The following is a 6,012-nucleotide window of genomic DNA, read 5'->3' as shown; positions in this document are numbered from 1 at the left end:
CCGAGCGGAGCGGAACCGTCCAGGCCTGCCTTGCCAAGCGGCTGAAATCCACCAGTTTTCCCAAACTCTACCAATCCACAGCTACACATAATAATTACTGGGTGGTTCTCCTGCAAAATAGGATCAAAGATAGCAAAGTAAAGTAATGTACCTCCTTGATTTCTTTCTCCTAAATTGTTATTTTCATGCAGATCCAGAAAGTGTGCTGAGGTAAGTGCAGGAAAACAAATGAATAAAATAGGACTTATCTTACTTTCAATTCACGACTAAGAAATCTAACTATCTCAAGAATTCTTGGCAAGAAAGAAGTGAATAACATGCTCAGATTTCCCTCAGAGGCAGAAGCACATATCCCCAAACATGAGCTGCCTGCCTCTGGCCCAGTTCTGCAGAATCCCTCCCCGGCCTGTTCTCTGGGGGCACAGTGGCTTCTCTGTTGCTGGGAACCACGCAGCCTCAGGTTTAATGTTTCTTCTTCTCAACTCTGGATCCCTCCCTCTTCAGTGAGAAGCTCTGTCAAGATCCCCAGGCTGTGGGAATGCCTGCTGTGAAGAGTGGAAGCCAAGCCAAGGGCCCTGCAGGCTTATAGATGGCGACTTGTTATTGTAATGGAGTGCCTCTGCCACACAGGGTGATAAAGTTGGCTCTGAAAGGTGAGAAATTGGCATAGCCATTAAACTGACTAACATTCAAATCGGGATTTGAAAGAGGTTCCTTTGTGACCTTTACAGAAAGCCACAGAGATGGTGGTGGGATCGAAACCATGACCTTTTGCGGAAAAAAACGAGTGGGAATGGGGTCATCCACCTTGAAGAAAAGGCTGAGATGAAGCATAACGGGCTCCTCAACAGAGACGCTTCTGAAAGTTTTCTGCCTCTGCCTAAGATAACAAAAAGAAATTAATACAGGGTGTGAGGGATTTAAATATATTGCAGGGGACATTTCTGATAGTTAAGGTTTATGAACTTTACAAGGGGTGTCAGTACGGAGGTGGTTTTAGAATCTTCATTAAAGGTCTTTAAGAATTGCCTGAAATTGTCCCTGCCTGCCTGGCTCAGGGAGGGTGTGGTCCTGCTTGGGGCCTTTTCAGTCTCTGCTCTGGTACTTGGATGGCTCAATACATATGTTGTGGTTGGCCGTGAGGTGACAACCTGTCACCTAGACAGAGTTGAACTTCGTTCTCTAAAGCAGGACTTGGGCAGTGTTCCTTCACAGGTGTGAGTTATTTGACCAGATTCGACAGAGTTTCTCCCTGCCTTCAGTGGGGCTCCGTGTATTCCCTTAGATAAGCAGTGTCATTAGGGTTCACAGGCCTGTCAAGTGGAGATTTGTGTGCAGGCTGTTCCCTAGGAAGTGCCCTTCGTACCAGCACTGTGGAGGGGAGGGCAGAACGGCAGGATTGGGCAGAGGGAGAAGTGAAGCTCTGAAACAATCCCAGCGAAGGATTGAGCTGATCACATGGAAAGCTCTGAGGCTGGGATGGGCCCTCTGAGAGGTCCCCAGTTGGGCCAAGAGGGCCAGCCTTTATACTCCTGTGGATGTGCCGCTGGATGGAGACGGCATGACCTGGGGCAGGGCAGCTTCCTTTAGCCCAGGCTCTCCCCAGAGGGGGCTGACAGCTGAGGGTCTTCCAGCAGCATTCCCAGCTGGCAGGGGAATAAACCCTTCACTCAGGAAAGCGGGTCTGGGGGCACATCACTGTGTCACCACGAGCAGCTTTCCCTGTCTTCTGCTCACGTCTGAAATTTGCCTTTACCCTTATTTACACGAGAAGTATTTTCCCTTCTTCAGGGACATGTTTCCTGTAGCCTCATTCCATCCGGCCTTTGCCACCCTCATACACGGGAGTAATGCAGAGTCACAGGTTCTGTTTGTTCTGAAATGCACTTTCCTCCCTCCCTCCTCTTCCTCATTTCCCTCCTTCAACTCTCATCGGGCAGATTCACCTGCTCTCAGTTTGAAATGAGTGGCTGCCAGCCTAGATGGCAAGCCACATGCCAGCTGGTTTCTTCCTCTTTAGAGTGTTTCCATTATTCCCTCAGTGGGCACGTATCCCCCTTGCCTCCTGCCCATGCCCGGTGCATGAATTCCCGGCGCAGCAGCGCAGTCCACGGAACGCTGGGCTGGAGCCTGGCCTAGCTCGGCCACCAGTTTGCGCGGCTGTGCCAACGCCTGTCTTCTTGATTAGCTCTCTAAAATGAGGAGAGGCCGTGGGACTAAGTGATCCCCAACATCTCTTCTAACTCCAATATTCAATGACTTTTTTATGTGAAGGATTTTCACAAAAGGAAATGGAAACAAGAAGGAATGCCAGGCTCTCTACTTAGTTTTTGCTTACTGTCACTCCCACGTAGAATCCCAGCCTCCTTTCCCAGATAAATACAAGACGTGGGATTAGTTATGGATAGTCTGGCATGTTTGGGGGAGTGAAGGTGTAGAGGGAGGCTCTCTGGTGAGGTGAGTGACAATGAGTCAGGACTTGCATTGAGCTGAATTTGAAATGCTCAAGGGAGTCCACTGCAGCAGGAGAGCTTCCTGCTGCTTTCATTCCGCCGGCCTCCCTCCCTTCTTAATCTAAATGGATTTAGCTGTCACTGTTGGTATTCTCTGTAGCAGTTATCTTTTTGGGTTGTGGTGTTTTTTTTTTGCCTGAATCCAGCCAGGGTAAACGTAGGCCCTGGAAAGGAACTCAGACTCAGGGACACCTGGTAAAGCCCCTTCAAACTGTCCTTTCTTTTCCAGGCTGCTCGTCTCCTTAGGTAATGACAGACCGTGATGAATGAGTTGTGTAAATATGCTCAGAGGGAGAGAAGAGCTAGTGGAAAAGTGAACCTGGCTGCTCGGAGCACAGAGCTGAGCGTATTTGCATAGCAGCTCAGGTATGGTTACTTATTTATGAAGCACATTTCCTCGGAGGTGTGGAAAATAGGCTAGCTGTGAACCTGATCCCTGCCCTAGAATGCTCATGGTCAGGAGACGAGCCCAGTGGTACCCCCACCCCCACCCCTCCCGGGGCTTCTGTTAATTCCCTGGGCTTTGTCTTGTCTTCCCTTCTTGCTGCACTGTGAGGTCCTGGGGGGCAGGGGCAGTGTTTGGTCACCATTGTTCCTCTGTGCCCAGCGTCTCACCTGACACATGACAGGCCTTTGATAAATAAATGTGTAATGAATGGCACTTGGCAGTGAAGCTTGCATTTCCTGGAAGCTGCAGCGAAGTAAACATACAAAAGAAGGGGAGAGGCCATGGATCTTTCAAACTAGACACCCACCCTGCGGCAGGGGAGGAAGGAATGTTAGAGGAGCATGATTTGAAGAACGGATCAGCTGTGGACTTACTGCAGGAGAAACCCCAAACAAACTTGACCTTCCTCCAAGTGCGTGGTGTGACTCCTCTAGAAGGGGGGAGAAAAACAACCCCAAACAGCCTCCTCCAACCAACCCTCCTCTCTACTCCCACCCCCACCCCACACAGCAATTCCTCCAGACTCTTAGTGGTGCCCTAGTTACACAACAGAAAGAACAAAGAGGTGATTTAAGCATCTCGAAATTGCAATCGCTATTGCCAAACACCACAGGATCAGCAGAATCATTAGATTCCAGAAAATGCAGAACCTCTGAGGCCTCTGTATTCTTCCATCCTGATGTCAGACTGCTGGCAGCCCATGCGAGCCCTGTGTAAGGATGTGCAGCGAGGCTGCTGCCTCTAGAAAGATGCAGAGGGAAGGAGGGAGGTCACGCTCGCCAGGCCTGGAATTTGGGAGTTCTGCACTGACGATCATCCTCCCTGCCCGCCCGCCCCCCCCCCCCCCCCCCCCCCCCCGCACTGGGCACTAGTTTCTCAGCTCCCAGTGATGGAGGACCAGGCCGGCCCTTTCAGCTGACTAGTTACAGAAGTGCGTGTCTCAGGGTTTATCAGTCAGGGGCCTGACAGGAAACAGAATTTCTCCCAGGTGGTTCAGATAGAACGACTGTACCAAAGGGGTTCACAGAGATGCAGGCAGGTTAGGGGAATACATTTGGAATGTTGAGGTGCCCGGAGACTTGCACCAGTGAGGAGCTGTTACCTCCCTGGGGCTAAGGGGCAAAGGGAAGAAGGACATCTCATGCCCGAGCCAGCGAGTGCTGTGGAGGAAGGGCCTCCAGAGACCTGGCACCACGGCGAGGAGGGGGCGGAGGAGAAATCCTCTGCCCGGTCTTCCTGCTGGGTGCCTCCCGCTGGCCAAGCCAGGAGCCAGCCAGCCAGGGTGCCCAGGAAGATGCCTCCCTGGGGCCAGCTTCCTGGGGCTGAGAACAAGGGGGTGAGTCCAGGGAGAACTTGGACCCTGACAACTCACCGGGTTACCATATGCAGTATACATTCTAAACATTTCCCATGGCTTCTGATATGTTATCTCATTTCATTCTAGAAATGACCCTGAAGCAGGCTGGGACACTAGCCTGGGGGCATAGCGCACACTCACGCCCACTGGGGTGTTCAGGCTGATAAGCTGAGACCGGAGAAGTGAGCTGAGACCGGATCCTCACGTGCTTGAGGCCAAGGGGCTCTCAACCCCAGCCAGAGGGAAGTCACTGCGACAGTGCCTGCACTTTGTGCATTTTCCTCAGCCTTTGTAGTTTCCCCACGTTTGTGCTTTTTATCCTCAGTGTTTCCCAGGAAGGCTGTCTTCTGCTCAACAGGCAGTCCCTTGGGGAGAAAATCCTGTGGGATGCGGAGGGCAGTGATAGTGTTGGGCAGACAGGCTCCCTGGCTCCATCATTGAGGAAGGAAGGGCGGCAGAAAGGCCAGCAGCCTGGGGGTCCCGAGGAGCGGGTGCGGCCGGGATGGAGGGGTGCTGGGCGTGGCGGGGCCTCCAGCTCCTCCAGGCTGTTCAGCCTCCCTGTCTGAGGGGGCAGGCTCGGCGCAGCGGGGAGCAGGCCTCCCTGGCTGGCGTGCAAGCTGGAGTGATGGCCCTCCAGCAGCTCGGGGCAGCAGACACTGACGCTGGGTCTACTTTACCGTAAGGTAACCCAGGCAAGGGCAGCCATTTGATCTGAAGGGCAGCGTCTTATCACCAAATAAATATTTCATCATTGGAGGCCCCGGTGAGCCGAGGCACGGACAGGGCTTCAGTGCAGGCCTCAGCCTCCTGCTCCCTCTCAGATGTCCAGTGCCCAGGAAAGGGGGAGGAGGAGGGCCCGTGGCTGAGCCATCAGGGAACGTGGGGGATGGGTTCCCCTCACATGACCCCCATCTGACATGCTGAGTCAATCAGCCAGATCACCTCTCTGGCCTTAGTTTTCTCAGCTGCAAAATGGAAATAATTTCCCAGCCCAGCTCTACTGCCCTTTCCTGTTGCAAAGATCAAATTCAATAACATGTGAAAGCATTTGGGAAGGTAGAAAATGAAATGCCAAATGTACCAGTTATTAATACCCCTCCCCACCCCCTCAGGAAACATCCCTCGAGGCAGGCCTAAGCCGTCCTTGAGCTGCTTTTGTTCATTTATTTAACACACAGGAGCTTATTTTCTCCTGGCATTTGTGGGTTGGCAGAGTTCTTTGCTCCTATAGTCTTCCACGTTCACCACTCCCGCCCTTTAGAGGTTTTATTTTAATCTCTGCTCTTTAGGGTTGACCAGAGTATAAAAGGAAGTCAAACGCTGGTTGGGGTTGACGAGGAATATATGTATTGGCTGAAATGAGATTTCAGCGCCCCTGCTCACTACCTCTAGGCTCAGTGCCGGTCTGCTTTTTTGCCTGAGGAGCTGCAGGCTGTGTCTGGGTAGGCAGTCGGGTGGCCCTGCAGGGAGCCATGGCAACCACACCAGGGAGTTCTCGTGAGGTTGAGAAAAGAAACCCTTTCCCATCCTGTGAGCTGGAGAAAAGGGGAAGAGAGGCAGGTGTGATGGGTGTAGCTCAGGCAGGGTGCTATCAGCTGGACTGGGGCATCAGAGGGCACTTCTCATTCTCAGTGGAACCGCTGCCTGCTGGGAGCTGAGGAGACCAGGCCCCAGCGTGGAGAAAGGCACAGATG

This window comes from Miniopterus natalensis, chromosome 13 (genome assembly GCF_054644295.1).
Source record: "Miniopterus natalensis isolate mMinNat1 chromosome 13, mMinNat1.hap1, whole genome shotgun sequence".
Taxonomy (NCBI): Eukaryota; Metazoa; Chordata; class Mammalia; order Chiroptera; family Miniopteridae; genus Miniopterus; species Miniopterus natalensis.
Note: the sequence above shows the minus strand (reverse complement) of the source record.